Source organism: Vanessa cardui, chromosome 7 (assembly GCF_905220365.1).
Source record: "Vanessa cardui chromosome 7, ilVanCard2.1, whole genome shotgun sequence".
NCBI lineage: Eukaryota > Metazoa > Arthropoda > Insecta > Lepidoptera > Nymphalidae > Vanessa > Vanessa cardui.
The window spans coordinates 9,831,311-9,848,486 of record NC_061129.1 but is presented as its reverse complement, the minus strand read 5'-3'; the positions used below and the strand labels follow the sequence as shown (position 1 = coordinate 9,848,486).

The 17,176-nt window shown below is 31.8% G+C and overlaps 1 protein-coding gene across 2 annotated transcripts in view; it reads left to right on the top strand.

The window, feature by feature from the left end:
- Positions 1–2,662: 2,662 nt before the first annotated feature.
- The window catches only part of LOC124530863 (schwannomin-interacting protein 1 homolog), a 31,443-nt gene continuing 16,929 nt past the window's right edge, over positions 2,663–17,176 (top strand). For both annotated transcript variants that reach the window (XM_047105212.1, XM_047105211.1), the window contains exon 1: positions 2,663–2,902. The gene's annotated coding sequence lies outside the window, so the exon portion shown is untranslated. The remainder of the gene's footprint in view (positions 2,903–17,176) is intronic.

The window sequence follows — 17,176 nt, the reverse complement described above, 5'->3', positions numbered from 1 at the left end:
TTGTGTTTAACGTAGTGAAAAGTTATACACACCAATTCTTCCAACTTTTCTCAAGTGTTTGTGTTTTGGTCACTCACGATGAACTTAACCACATAAAACTTTTGACTGTGTTATTAAGGAACGACCATTATTAATTAGTGGCTTCTTTTAATGCTATACCGTAAGAAATGGACTCAACAATAACTTATTGGAAAACTGCAATAGCCCTTAAATGCGTTGTTAAATGCGAGTTCGACAGCGTGGTTTGGGGCAGTAGACAAATTAAAAATGTTATTTGTTTAAAAAAACAACTAGGCCGAAATTTACATATTATTTGAAAAAAAAAACAAAATTATTTTTACAATTTTAATTTTTCCAATAAATTAATTATTGGACCAATTGACCAGTGAACTCCAAAATCCGTAAACGGAAATTAGTAGGTTTATATAGTAAATATAATTTTAAATACCAACTATTTACAGAAATAAGCCTATTTCATTTATAATTTACATAAAATTCATAAATTTTATTGTATTAATTAATGCAAGTAGCTCGTATGTCATACAGTTGTTTAACAGCTTCCTCTTGTTTTGAGGAGGTAGACACGATCTTCCAATAGGCTACTAAGCACTAATGTAGGTTGGTGGATGCACGTTTGGCAAAGTTTCCATCACATGCAGCTTTCCTGCCAATATTTTCCTTCACCTACCGAAGAGATAAATTATGACCCCAAAAAAAACCTATAAAAACTTAGTGGTGCTTACCAAACTCCGAATGACGAATGTTTTCTACTCATTATGATATCTCGGGATAAACAAGATTATTACATTGTTTTTGTTATAAAATTTATTTTATATAGAAATCTAGCCGTTAGACAATTTTAATACGAGAGGAAATTATGATCGATTTTTACGTGCAAACACGTAACTCCCAATGGACATCGAACAATGTAGGTATGGTCTATTTTTATTTTCTGTAGTGTTGTGTATTGTATAACACACTACCAACACACAAATTACATATAACAGAAGCAAAAATTTATATTACAATTAAATCAGTAAACTTCGCTCAAAACAGCTATTTTTTATTTGTACGTTTTATAAGCGAAGGAAATGAATATACCAATATTAACGGAGACGGTTCAATGTTTAACCGAACTGAAAACTTGCATGTGTCTGTCTAATTTCAACGAAATTCTGCCACATATGAATCCACATTGGAGCAGCGTGGTGGACCTCCTCAAGTTGAGAGATGGCCTTAGCCCAGCCGTGGGAAATTTACAGGCTGCTGCTACATTTGTTTTAAATAAGCTTTACATTTTTTTTTCGTGCAAGCAAATATCAAGTTATATATACTTCTTACAGTGCCAATTTCAAAATAAGGTAATTTTGTTTATATCGGGTATGGTTTGTCAGATTTTATGGCACCCGATGTCTTTTTTTAAGTCATTTAATTTATCTTATTGAATTACTTTTTGTAGAGACGTCATATCAGATATCTGTGCAGAAAAAGTAATTAATGAACGCCCTAGGCATTAGACAATATATAAATAATAAATACAATCTAGAAGTACGTATTGAATAGAGAAAACTATTCTCTTTGTGATATTTTCAGATATAAAAACTTGCTAACTTTCAGTTTTCGTGCTGATTACCTACTCTCTCTTGTTGTTCTGTGCGTGACCCGAATAGAACTGTGATTTATTTATGACGCATGTTAATGTACCTATATTCTTACAACTATGTTTTCTTGATAAAAACAGTAATTTCGTTATAAGTTATACTAAATTGTCGCCAAAGATTTCGTTTTAGTCTATAAAAGTAAAGAAAATTTTACCGCAATCGTATTCAAAATTTGTTAAATTCTTGTTTTTTTTACAAAAACTAAAATATCCATTTAGATTGATGTATTTCATTTAGATTGGCGTATTTATTCAGATTACAATAAAATGTTTGATTTCGCTACGACATTGCTACGAACTGCTACGAAAGTACAAATAAACGTCTAGCGCCATCTTTTGAGAGGTCGGCGCATTTTAAAAGTTATTTAATTGTCAGCTAGGTTCAGGGCAAAGGCGACATCTTTATGTTATCCGAGTAAGTTCTTGTTTGAATTTTCCAAGTTCTTGTTAAATTTTCATTACAAGCGGTAGAAGGCGCTTCGGTCTAGAATCTACTACATCGATATTCCACCTCGTACTACGTTGTTTTCTAGAAATTGAAATTGAATGGATTGTAATGACTAGCATATTTTTTATTGACGTTATATGTACTATATTGGTCTCAGAGTAATATTATATTTGAGTGTTGTAATCAAACCAAGTTTCAGGAACCCCTAGTAACTGGTTAAAGGTTAAGGGTCGTAAACGACTAATCAATAAATATGTAGTAGATACTACTATTCCATATCTTAAATACATATTTCACATGCTTAGGCATAATAAATTTTTTTTCTATTAAATACTGAACAGTGAGGAGTAGGTTATATTTTATTCCATTTCATTGTAAAGTAATCCTTTTTAAATGCTTTTAAAAATAAAAGATGCAAACAATATAAATTTATTTGTTTAATGAAGAATAATAGAAAATTAATGAGAAAAACTGGTCGGTTTTCATGGAAACCGGCGCGACATTGGCGGCGGGCGGGTGCGTGCCTTTGCCACGCGATCATTTTGCAGCGACTACCGAGCTGGCTGCACGCCCTCCGCGCCGCCCACGACCAAACCATCCCTTATGCCATAACCTCGTTAACTTGAGTGACGTAAAGCATTCTTATAACTAACCGTGTATAGTGAACGACAATCGGGGACGTGGCATCGCTACTTTTAAACCAGTGTCCGCGAACCTTTTAAAGATAACCTTGCTCGCTGCATTTATTATTCAGTGGCTGCGCTAAGCTATAGTCAGGATGGCGCCCTTTACAGGTACAGTTACTGAAATAGTTTGTTTGACTGAGTCCTGTACAATGTATTTTTATTCGTTCTTCGCTTTAAGCTTTATATAGCTTTATTTTAGTCTGTTGCGCGTTATGTTGCACGATGCACATTTTTTTCTGATATTCCATTTTATAATATCGGAAAAACAACACACAATACACTAGCTCTACCTTATAACAATTACAATATTAAGAATTTGTAAAATGTAGTATTAGGAAAAAATTACGATATTTTGCAATTTGTTTTTCGTAAAATGTTTTGTTCCCTTCAGATCTAGCCTATTTCTATTCGGTTTGTGTGACACGTGTTTCTTATATACTTCTTAATATATTATAAAATTCGTTGGAAAAATATATTTTCAATTCCTTTTAACCCCTATAAGAAAAACCTATAAATAACCCCTAAAAGAAAAACCTACAAAATTTTCTCATTAAGTTTTTATTGCCTATATAATTCCCAATACATACTTTTTATTAAAACGATTATAAATTATTAACAATTTAATGTTTTAAGCAAGCGTATGAGCTTGACCACCTTTTATTTTTAACTTGTAATAAATTAATTTACACGTTTATATGAAATGGAAAAAATACTTCATTAATTTTAGCTATCACTCAAGTTACGACATATTAACTGGTATTGATTGAATGTAATTTTTAGTTTATAGATCACAACGTTGTAATAAAATTCAGCTTTGTTGAATGATACAATATGACACATGTATATTTCTACTTATTGATTAATTGTTAATAAATATGATTTCTTATTTGTGTACAGAACTTACCTTCATATACATCGTGCCTTTTCTTTATTTTCTAAGTCAGCCACATACTCTTATACCAATATTTCATAATTTATGCAAGATACGAAAACCATTTATATTGGTTATGGTGTTGTCTTATATAAAACGTACAAGCAATCATTTTTAATAGTTTCATATTGAAAAGTTAAATTGCTTTTTATTTAACCGGAACCCATATATATGTTATGTAATATGGTTTTTAAATAGTTACTGTTCTTTCATGTATGTGTAGTTCTCAGTTGAGAACTTAATCAAAAACGATTACATATATATATATTAAAAAATATTAAAAGTTTTTAACTAAATTGTGATGTCAGAGATATAACACAGAAAAAATATACCTTTTGATCGAACGTAATCCTTATTCATTTTTTGATGAAGTATTCATTGACTATCAAACTACAAATTGTTGGGTTCAGTAAGCGTTTCAATGTGTAAGTATCATACTTTATTACGCATACGTTATCTTAAAATGCTACTTTAAGTACAAGTAGGCGATGTTATAGCGCTACCCAGCCTTTATTAGTTTCGGTGCTCATTAAATATGTCGAGTACACGCCTTTCAATGAAAACAAGCGAAAATATTTTATTCAAAAACAACGTTTTATTTTCGTCGTGAGCAGCAGCATCAGTACTTCATAATTATAAAAATGATTTTTTAAAAACCTCTTCAACAAGAAACGTAGAAGGTTCACTGTTGATATAGACATTATACATTTTCAATTTAGATTTATTTCAGATAATTGTTGTATGACGTATTTATACTTTATATAAAATAACTTTGTAACATTAATAGCAAGGCTTTATACAGTTTGTCGAGTACATTGATTGAATTGGTTGCGTGAGAAGTGCTTACGACGGTCGTAGGGGCTATTTACGTCCTAATCTATCCATTTATTCTAGGTTCACTTTATTGTACACACAGTATTTTATTTAAGAATTGCATTTTCTAACACCCTTTGGGAATATCGACTGATTCATTCTCCCCAGCTATTTGAGACCCGTTCGATGTATTAAGCTATTGAATTTCGTTTAATTGGATATGAGCGAGGTAAATGAGATCTTTTAGAGGGCTATCTTTAATGTGACTAAAACGTTATTATATGGTTGCCTGAGTACGGATACTTTCAAATCAATATAATTTTATGGGTATTATCTTCGGTTTTTATTGCTTATTAAATAAAGTAACATAAGGCAGCGTCTCATTTTCCAATTTGTGTCAAACAAAGAAAATTGGACAGAGCTAAATAAAATATCTTTCTTCATACCCACGTGTTAAACAATACAATAGATAAAGTCTCCAGTCTTTATTAACTTTTCCCTTGAGCCTTTATGTACCTATGTATATCATATTTATAGTATTACGGTTCCTGGCTTAGAAAAAATGTTTATTAATTATTTTTTCTTTTATTGTACGTTCCCTTGTTACGTGTGTTACTTTAAAAGCATTCAGCAAACCTTAAAGACTCTATGTTTTAATGAGCTCCTATCTCGCTTTACAGATTCTTCTTCTAATTGGCGTACTCTACTTGACGTCTTAGCTTATGTAGCGCTCCTTTCTTTAAACGTCTACAAAAAGACGTACCTATAATTTTTCCGTGAGCCTTTTTACCGATGTAAAAAGATGATTAGATTCTAATTTACAATATAAATGAGTACTTATCACGTATTGACAAACAATTGAGGTTAGCGCAGGAACATAAGGAGTGGCACAGACAAAGAGAGAGAAGGCCCACCCAGCAGTGGTCTGGCTGAGGATTATGACTATATTTAATTAATTTAATTAACCAGGAACTATTTTTTTATAACGAATTGTTCACTAACTATTTATAAAAACTCAACAGTAATAATTATACATACAATATAATTTCAAAACCAAAACTTAAAACCAATACCAAAACAAAATACATAGCAACTTGCCAAGAACATTGTGTATCTTAATAGTAACGATAAAAGAATAAGAGCTTATATGGAAGTCCCTTTCATATATTTATAAATGACAATTAGCATAAATTGCTTTTAAAGATCGTTATTTTTTCGTAATTTACATGAGACACATTTTTAGAATTCGGAATATGTAAATGAGGGGCTGGTGTGGGTTAACAGTGTCGCTGAAAGCACATGCTTGAGTTATCCATCATTGTAGTGGCCATTAACTAGAGAGGAAAGGGCGAGGGCGCGCCGGGTCACGCCAACGCTCGTCCGTTTCGCTGCAAATAATGTTAGATCACGCCCGCGCTGTCTTTGGTCAATATATTAAGAAGACAGTCATCAATGCCCTATTATAGAACACATCGTCTTATTAATTATATCAATAAAAATTTAAATGAATTCGAACATAAGATTATTTTGGTATATCTTATACTTTTTGTATATTTATACAAAAAACATGATTAAATACATTCTATTATAGAACCGTTTCGAAATTGACAAAGCTAATATACCACAGTACTATCAAAGTTTTTCCAAAGTTTTGTGTATTCTCTCCAGAATTTTGAGAGCGAGTAGCAACAATTTTTATTTTACGGTTTGCAAACATTATAGGAATTTTGGTCGTATGTGTCTTTACAGTAAATTTTCCTTATCCATTTTATAAACCAAAGTTTTCTATGCTACTCATGAGTGCGGCTTGAACTTTTAATAGGACAGACACTTGAAGCTGCTCCTGTGACGCTAAAAGTCTTTGAATTTCTCTACACGTTTACATTTCCAACGGCTTGATGAAATGTGTCAGATTTTAATTAAAAATATGTTTTCTCCTGAAATTGTCTAACAGTGTATAACATATTCAAGTTTCTCTTTTCATATTTTCTATTTGATCCAATTAACTTTTTATAGAATATTCCTAAGAGTATGGGTAGGTATATATTTGCTAAAGTTTATTTTTTCAGATGATTGAATTTATTTTTATTCTTAATAAATTTAGTCATTTATACGAATGCGAATATTTACGTGTTAGTTATCATTAATTGTTTCAGAAAGTGTTTTTTTTCAAATTAGACACACAGATTACCAAATAAGGGGTCTCATGATCGTGGGATCACCATAGCTCATAAACATTAACGACCTCTTACATCGTCAATGCGCCACCCACTTTCAGAGCTAATATGTTATGTCCTTTGTGGTACCCAGGCGTGCTTGCATATATATCTAATAGTTTTTTTACATGGTAGAAGCACGAAATAAAAAACTATTAAATAAAAGATATATGAGATACTATATTTTAATTTACGCCGAGCGAAGCGAACACGTAATAAGTCGTACGACTATTTTGTAAATAAAACAAATACGAATATATATTTATTGCATACGATGAATGGTTTCAGAGTTTTATCTTTTATTACTATTTAAAACCGCCACTGATTCGCATCGCGCTTTTGTATTACTAAATAGATCTATTTTTTTCGTATTCGGTTGAGTGCTTGGATTTTTGGATTTGAATTAAAAAATAGGTCATACTGAGCTTTCAGAAGACCAGAAATATTTCCGCAGCAGAAACATACACATCAAACGACTTATGAAAATAAAATAACAAATTATTTGAATTGAATTTTTAATTAAAATTACACCATAGGTGTATCATATTGTGTATCGTATCATATTCAATAACAAACAGGGTTTCAATAAATGTTTTGAAACATATTGTTTTTAATTTTTCAGTGTCCGTACTTACAAATTGTTTCAATGATAAATTTTGTAAAAAGAATATCTAATAATTGTCCACCTTTTTAGTATTCCGAGATGCTTTTTAATATAGATATAAACAAATGTTATACACAATCAGTATCAGGTCAAGCGACCTCTCCACGAGCAGGCCCAGTGCTTAAACGAGTATATATCTTCATCAGACATACGTCCTACTCACTTTTTCTGCGCAAATTCAAACATATTGCACGACTCATCATGATGAAGCATGAGAGTGCTTTACGATCGAATTTTTTTTTCTCCTCATTTCGGCATCTGTTTTTATTATGATACTCTAACTGGTTCACAAATTCAAGAGTTTAGTTTATATTGTACACCATTTTGTAGATAATTAAAGATAATTAATGAAGATCATTTTTAACCTTTCAAAAATTTATTAAACGTTAAAGTGTGTTTTCATTCAAGTGTCAAATCTGATGAAACTTTTCTATTGTCAGCTGTAAGTTATTTCGGATAAGTCAATCAAAACTTTAAAGACATAAGTTTTGTATTGATAAAATAAAAGTTCTTTATAGGTACCTAAATTGTGTTTTAATATTTACTATCGACCCACCCCGGCTTCGCGCGGGTGCTATGCTGATACTAAGATGCTACAGTTTTTTTGTTTCTTTACTATATTGTGCATGTATTATATACAAAAACCTTCCTCTCGAATCACTCTATCTATTAAAAACCCGCAACAAAATCCGTTGCGCAATTTGAAAGATCTAAGCATACATGGACAGTCTTTGTTTTGTACTATCTAATGATATACATTAATGAATTCATCAAATAATATGAAAATTTAAAGAATGTACTATTCGAAAAATCATATTAACTACTTATACCTATAATAAACTCTAACTCCTCAGTTTATTGAGAAGTCACCATCGTAAATAGAAAAACAAACAAAATAAAAATTACAGAATATTTTCCTTTATTTTTCTTAATAGTAAAGACTTATTTTCAATTATTATTTCAATTCGTAGGCATACCAGAATAATAAGGACTTTTAAGCCAGTACAATATATATTAGTGTTAGATCTTAGATTGTTAATATATACGTAGAGTTTATTTTAATATAATATCGAAGGGCCAATTCTATCATGCCAAATAACTACGGAACTATTGCTATTACGCCGCATTCTGGTCTAAGGAAGGGACAATAAGGGGATGCTTATCGTTTATTGAATACTTTGAGAGAAATCTTACATTTTATTGTCAGATATAAAGTCTTATTGTCTAAGAAATTGTATATGTAGGGTTGGATATGGAAAAATGTTTTTGATTTTTAGTGCTATTTATATTGCCTTCAACTTTAAGTTATAAGAAATATTTAATAGAAAAATGTTTTAATTTTGAGACACTATAATAAATAATTTTTTGAACTTTAAACGTAAGTATTTTTCTATCAATACGAACTGCACGCACCTATCATTTCAGGAGTATTTTTTTACATACTATTGAGACAACGGATTAAAGTAGTATCTACGTGTGCCCTTCGAATGCCAATCTTTATTCAATAATAAAATAAAAATACCGTCGATCATCGAGGGTATCTAGGGGTAATTTATAATACCTGCTGGGGGTATTTGGTATATAATCCTTGTAATATACATTCTAGTAACAAACCTTATACACCTTATATATAAAATTCTTTAATTCTTGACACATATGAGAGAGTTTTATCATTTTTGTATGATTACCTACCTTATCTGCTTATTATACCATTTCAATATGAAGTCTTACACTACGAATTTGCTAAAAGGATGTGTGAATATCATTCTTACCCATTTATATTCTATACCTATTTTAAAACATTGTTTAGAATATACATGTTATTATTAAATTCAATGACATGTATGTGATTAATAACTATTAATTAATTAAAAGTTCGCATGTTACACATAATAAAAATACTATCGTCGTTATAATTAAGTCTGTCATACATCTCAATTGTTCATTATAATAGATGTTATAATTACTAACTGTATTGTGTTTTATTATAAAAAAAAATCATCTTTTTATATTTATAACAATTTGAAAAGTATATTTTATATAATACTGAGTAGTCAATATGAGAATGGTTTTAGAGTGTTTACCTTTTGTTACTATTTAGTATCCTCATTGACTCATATTGTGGGTTTTGATATTTGCTAAATAGATTATTTTTATATTCAGGCACGATTTAAATATAGGTCGTATTTCTCTTTGATGACACCAACCAAGTTTAAACATTGAAGCGTGCATAACAAACAATTTATGTAAATAAATTAATACATAAGTTGAGTATTTAAATGTTAATGATAACTACAGTTATATGTAGTTTAAGTTTTTTACGTATATGAAGGCAATTTTTGAGTTGTTTTTTAATGTTGTATTAATATATTTTATTATCTATCACGATACACAAAATATACCACAGTTTAAATATAGTTTTTATTGTGCAGATATGTTTTGAATCGTGCTGCTATACACAAATATCATAATACAATCAGTATCGGGTCAAGCGACCTCTTCACAAACAGCCTTCCTAGTACTTATATACATGAGACTTCATCAGCTATATGCCCTACTCTTTGTTTTTCTACGCTCATTCAACCATGCCAAAATGTGGTTAGGAATATGCTGTATTGAATTCTTCCTCAATAATACAAAACAATCAGAAAAAAACGTTGCTATAAATAACACAATTTAACGTAGCCCTTACATATTATGCACATTAAAATTAATTAATTTGATATAAGAATTAGCAGGTCAATACCTTTTTTATATTCACTTATTAAATAAATTAGGTACTAAATAGTTAACAAATGCAAGTATTTCCTAGTGATCGTTAAAAGTATTTTTATTATTTATTATTAGAAATGTATAATGTATATTAGGTACTCTAAACACTTAATACAATTTATACCACAGTAAATGTATACGTATTACGTTTAATAAGGTAGCTGGCCGATTGTGTTTGCTCTGCGGCTGTTAGTACGAAGCTCCGCCGTTTTGCGCCCAAATTAAGTACACTAAACAAAGGCTGTTACGTCTCTACAATTAACAATTATGACGGAAAATTACTTTATACAGGGCCTTTGCCTTAGCTTATTGTATTATTAAAATACAAAGAATGTTTGGCTTCTTTCATGCAATTATCAAGTTTTGATAAACAATTAATCATAGTTATTAACGGGCTTTATATTTGGCTATTTTGAACAAATCATAATATGCTTTCAGTATTCTATATTATATCGCTTCCAGAATTAAATAATGTTTGCAAAATTTAAGGTCACTTGATTACGCGGAACTGGTTTTAACTGTAAGTTGGAAGGTACGATTCATATATATCAGAAGAAAGTTAATACAAAATAATGAAGCAAGTACGCAACGAATAGTTTTTTAACATTCATTCTCGAACCTTAAAAAGTAAATTATAGAAATATGGGATTTTAATTCGTATTTGATTATGTTCTGCGAAGACTTAACAACAACATTAATAATATTGGTAACATTTTAATTATTTCTCAAAATTCAATAAAATCATTTTAAAATAAACTACTTCCGAAGAATATCCGCTTATGACTTCCATGGGGAGAACGATATTTACTTACGCGACTGATATTGCTTTACGTATAGGCGGAAAGGGAATTTTATTTTACCAAGAAAAAAGGATGTTCTTAATAAATGGATGAGCTCTTGGGCGCCGGCTCTAAGCAAAAAATCAATTCGCTGGCAGCTAGCCATGTGCAGTACGCGTCTATGGTAGTGCTTCTTCATTTGGCGCAGCTATGTATTACGACTTTCAGCCGTAATTTACGTCGCTACAAAGCAATTTTTTGAATTGGGACATTTGAATAGTAGTTGCTATCTATGGCATCACTAACTCAAGGGTACGTGTATACAGAATGCCTAGCGGTGGAAAATACACCAGTTCATTCCCGGATATTTGGCGTAACCACTCCTCGTACCAGGTTATTCAGTTAATTGAAAGGGAACTTCACTTTACTGGCATGGGTCTCCGTTTTTAAATTAGCAGTAGGTACTTAAGTACTTACCTACTCACTCTCATACATAATTCTGTTAAATTATAAATAGTAAATACGATATGACACAAGCGTTAAACGTAAGAAATAATCTACGGAATGTGTATTTTAAAGCGTTACAGTTTTTTTATTTAGAAATAAATCATTTATTTTAAAATTAAATATGTATAAATGTACCTGTGAACGTCATTTAACGGCACAAATTGAAATTTGAATTCAAAGAAAGGAGAGGCTTCCATTAAGATCACTTTTGTTATTTTATTCGACTTAAAGTTGTTTGGCTGAATATTGAAGGCAACAAGTGGAATTTAAAGGAATGAAATTGGGTCTCTTGTCTAGGTGTTAAGCTGAGTGAGTATTATGTTTTCATCTTTGAAGCGTAAATTAATGAAATCCTTTTCAATTTGTTAGTTTAACGGCCTCTTTTCATCCACTGTTTAATAATTTATGAAGTGTCTTATCTGAGGTAAACCAACATCAATAAAAACTTAGATTTATTGTATTTATATATTAATAAACAATTATTTTAACAATTCGTACGTAAATAAATATTATTATGATTTATGGATTGACGAAATATAAGTCAATGATATATACAACAACCATTTACATAATCCTTTAATGAATTACAATTAAAAAAACATTTATTCGACGACCTCCGTGGTCGAGTGGTGTGTACACCAGTTTTCATGGGTACGCCACTCTGAGGTCCCGGGTTCGATTCCCGGCCGAGTCGATGTAGATTACCATTAGTTTTCTATGTTGTCTTGGGTCTGGGTGTTTGTGGTACCGTCGTTACTTCTGATTTCCATAACACAAGTGCTTCAGCTACTTACATTGGGATCAGAGTAATGTATGTGATGTTGTCTCATATTTATTTATTTATTTATAATTAAACTAAATTTATGTAAAACTAGACTAAAGCTATGGGAGACACCAAAATTATTTAATGGGTGCTTTCTATAATATTAAATCAAATTCCACGTTCAGAAAAAAAAAATGTAATTTATTTTCGTATTATGGGATATATAAGGAGTTATATTAATATTTTACGTAAATATTAACCGACGAAGTTTATAACGGCTTATCTGCTGTTCGTGGGTATAATAAGGATTGAGGTCGACTATATGCTTCAGAATACCTATTACGATATTCGCTTTTATCTGTAAACTTTAAACATTAAATAGTATTTGATATGTAACTTATTTGAAATAGATTATACTTTCTGCAGATATTATATTTTTTATGAAACCCAAATTAAGTTTAAGTGGATCTCCTAAGTCCGATACAATAAAGTTTTAAAAATATACGACAAAAAACAGATAAAGCTTTTGTTTATTAAAATCAAATTGAAATGAAAGGAAAATACCAATACATATATTTGGTACGTCCGCGTATATATACGTACTCTATACGAGCATATTGTTTTCTTTTTAATGAATACATAATTAATCAAAGACAGAAATGCCCAAAATAAAAAAAAAATCAAAATCAAAATATACTTTATTCAAGTGGGCTTTTACAGTAAAGTAAAGTAAAGTAACAGCCTGTAAATTTCCCACTGCTGGGCTAATGGCCTCCTCTCCCATTAAGGAGAGGGTTTGGAACATATTCCACCACGCACCATGCGGGTTGGTGGAATGCACATGTGGCAGAATTTCGATGAAATTAGACACATGCAGGTTTCCTCACGATGTTTTCCTTCACCGCCGAGCACGAGATGAATTATAAACACAAATTAAGCACATATCGCCGTCCCCGGGGAATAAAAAGATAACTAACAAAACGTAAATTTTCAGGAGAATTAAAAAACATGTTTTCGTCAATAACTTTTTAAATACTGGACATAGAAGCGTGATTTAAAGTTTATAGAAAATTAGATTTTTATAAGCTATAAGTTAATAACGAGAAGAACCTGTAAACTATGTTGAAACGGAGATATTTAAAAAATAAGAAGTTAGCCAAAATCAATCATCACCTGTGTTGCCTAACGCCCGTTATCATTTTATTCACAGTATTTCCTATCCAAAGTCAAATATTGTACAACAGCTATATCATTTTATTCTTAGGGTTTCAAGAGTCCAAACGCAAATGATAATACCATAATATCATTTTGTTCTCGTAAATATTCATTTACCTTTTTATGTTTAATGACTGTAATCGATTTTTCTTGTAAAATTTTGATATGGTTATCACGTTTAGTTTTGCTTTTCTCATGATACCTTTTTACTAAAACAAAATTAAACCAAGGAAATACAACAAAACGTCCAATATTTAATCCTTCTTGAAATCGAGTAAATAAGTAATCCCATCAAAAGCAATACTTGTCAAAAAAACCAAGTCTCGCAACTCAGTTGTTCTGCGGTAAAAAGTTGTGAGATCCATGTAATACCAAGTCTTATCCATGTAATACTTAAGCGACTTCCTTTCCTAATACGTCCACTCCCTAAGACCACGATCGTGGTCCATAACAATTAAAAATCAATAGTATCTGGAATCTCAGTACTCGGAGCATTAAGTTGTTACGTAATAATTGACAGCATAGATTGAGATGCGTCACTATAAGATCATGATCATGATCTTCTACCTCGTCATCAGTATTGCTTCCAGAGTTACCCTGATGAGTTAGAAACTTGTTAAGAGCGTGATAATGCTTGAGATATGTCCTGACTTGGAAACGCACATAAAACCGTCATATATAGCCTTGCTTACTGGAAAAAGTTTAGAATACATATGTATAGCACCGGCAACTCCGTCACATCGCTGGGGTTTGGACTCACTATCTGTCGGGTATCTCGTTTCATACTGATTCTTCACAGGTTCTATGTTTAAATCATATCTGTATTTTAATACGGATTGCTGTGAATGGGTGACACTCTCTTCCATAATTTGAGTCCACAATATTCTCTTACCATCTTACCAGTTTTTTAGGCTGCCCCTTAGGTTGTTAAACTTTGATTGACCATTTCCTTGGCGTTATATCTGCCACCATTAACACATGTGTTCCTAATAATTGAGTAAATTTAATCGGGAGTATATTCTATTCTAGTTCAGTTAACCCTCAATATTGAAATGCATCGAATTTCCCACACTTTGGTCTTGGTCGATCTCAAAACATCTGTCCATTGTATAAAATCCAAGCTTTTGTAATGTAAATATATATCGAACTAAAATAAATCTGTTTTTATTTTGACCATAACATACATCGGAGTAAAATAACATGTTATAGACGCCTCTTTTCTTCTCATGGAGTAGCAATTGCCTCAAGCAAGTACCTATTTTATTAGCACCTCTTTTCGCAATCTGAGCATGCCAAACATAGCAATACCTAACAAGCCTTTACAATTAATATCATCATATACAGTGAAGTTGTGAATAGGATACTTTCTTTTATAGTAAAAGGTACCAACTTCAGACTATGAGATACTCAAAACCGTTTCGAAAATTGAAGACATCTATGGTCTCTGGTGTCAATCTTGCGCGAAGTCTCGACGAATTCCAACCCCCTGGACAGGCTGGGCTTCGGACTGCTTTGGTAGAACAACCTTGAGGACGAGGTGAATAGAAGAATTCAGCTAGGTTTGGCAGCGTTTCGGAAGTTACGTCGAATCTTTACATCGTCGATCCTACAGTGCCTTAAGACGATAGTCTTAAATCGGGGCCTCCTACCCGTCATGACATATGGAGCCAAAACGTAGTCACTCACGTCACGACAAAGCTGGTCCACCAGTTTAAGACTTTAAACCAGCTCAGCGTTTCTCTGCGGAATCACATCAGAACAAACATCATCACATAACCGATAGCCGTTGGGGAAAAAGTGTTCTAGAGTAGAGACTGCGTTTCGGCAATCGGAGTGTAGGACGTTATTGGGCGCGGTGGAGTGACGATTTACGCAAGACGGCTGGCAGGAGCTGGATGCGCGTAGCCGAAGAACGATCACAATGCGTGCAATTGGCCTATGTCCGGCAGTGGACGAACATGAGCTGTTGATGATGAATACATTCAAAATCTTGTTGCTCTCGTATGCCATGTTCATTTATTCCAATCTTTCCTTTTGATGGTTCATTTTGATTTTGAAACCATTCATTGGCACCTCCTTGATATATTTTTTTAATTCCTTGATATTTCTTTTATATTATAAATCTTAGTTGGAGTCAAGTCAAGAATACATTCTGTCTTGGTGTAGGATTATGTGATATTTCATGAGCTTCGTATATAACTCATAGCGATGCTATGATATTTCTTGTGTTAAAATAAATAAATTTTGGATATTGTTTACATTTTTTTAGTTGCATTTTCTATGTAATCCGAATTGCCTCCAGTACTTGACAGACAGTTGAGTTGCAATATTTTTGATGTTCTACGTAGACTCGACTAATACTCTGATTCGTCCGCCGAGAAATCTTCAGCTATATCATTTTCCTCGTAATAAATTCCTTCTTTTGGGCTCTTTTAACATATAACATGGTATGAATTATAACTACTTCATCAAAAGTATTATTACAAACACACCTTATACGAAACACGTAGACTGTTTTGCACAAGAATAAAATGATAACTGCTTTTATCACAAGCTAGTCGAGAAGTTTTCACGAGAAAATAATTGTTAGTCTGTTTGTCCTACAGTAAGATATAAAGACATTTAGATAATAGTACAATATATTTTTGTTCTTGAAATATCAGGCATGAGTATAATCGTAGAATAGTAGTGTAATATTTTGTAACTTCGTAAGTATCACTACAATATTTATGAAAAAAATTGAGCAGGTGTATTAGTATCCAAAGATCTCAAAAATGACAAAACACTAAAACGATGATAATGGAAGTTATCATTTTGTTCCCCGGGGACGGCGATATATACTTATATAGTGGTGCTTGCCTGGGTTTGAACCCGAAATCATCGGTTAAGATGCACGTGTTCTAACCACTGGGCCATCTCAGCTCCCCTTTTTTACAAGCACTTTTGAATCGTCATTTCAGCATTATTATAAGCTGAAGTAATTATTTCAGGTTATAAATAATTAAAATTGGATTTAAAATAAAATAATTGTCAATATTGTTTTTAAAATCTGATGTCATTTTATTTTGTAAATATAAAACACCTAATTGTTCTTTAGTTAATAGTTGATACACATACACACATTTACTTAGTTAAGTAAATGTGTGTATGAGCCATATAAAATGAATTTCAATACAAAAGAAAATAATCTCATTATCAATCCGTGTATTAAGTAATAATAATTTGAATAAAAACAATTGATAGCCTTTGATGAAAATGACTTGGTGGTAGGGCTTTGTGCAAGCCCGCCTGGGTAGGTACCACTCACTCATCAGATATTCTACCGCTAAACAATAGTACGCAGTATTATTGTGTTCCGGTTTGAAGGGTAAGGGTGAGTGAGCCAGTGTAACTACAGGCACAAGGGACATAGCATCTTAGTTCCCAAGGTTGGAGGCGCATTGACGATATAAGGAATAGTTAATATTTCTTACAGCGTCATTGTCTATGGGTGATAGTGATCACATACTATTAGATGGCCCTTATGCTCGTCCGCCAACCTATGACATAAAAAAATGTAAGTAGGTACTGTGATGTACTATGAATAATCGAAAATGAATGGTTTTGCCATTGCTATTCGCTTACCCTAATCCCAATTATTGTGATCTCTATCTTATTTAATTTCTATGCTTTTGCCTTTCATTTTACGACACTCCGCCCATGCTGGAAGTGTTATACCAGGA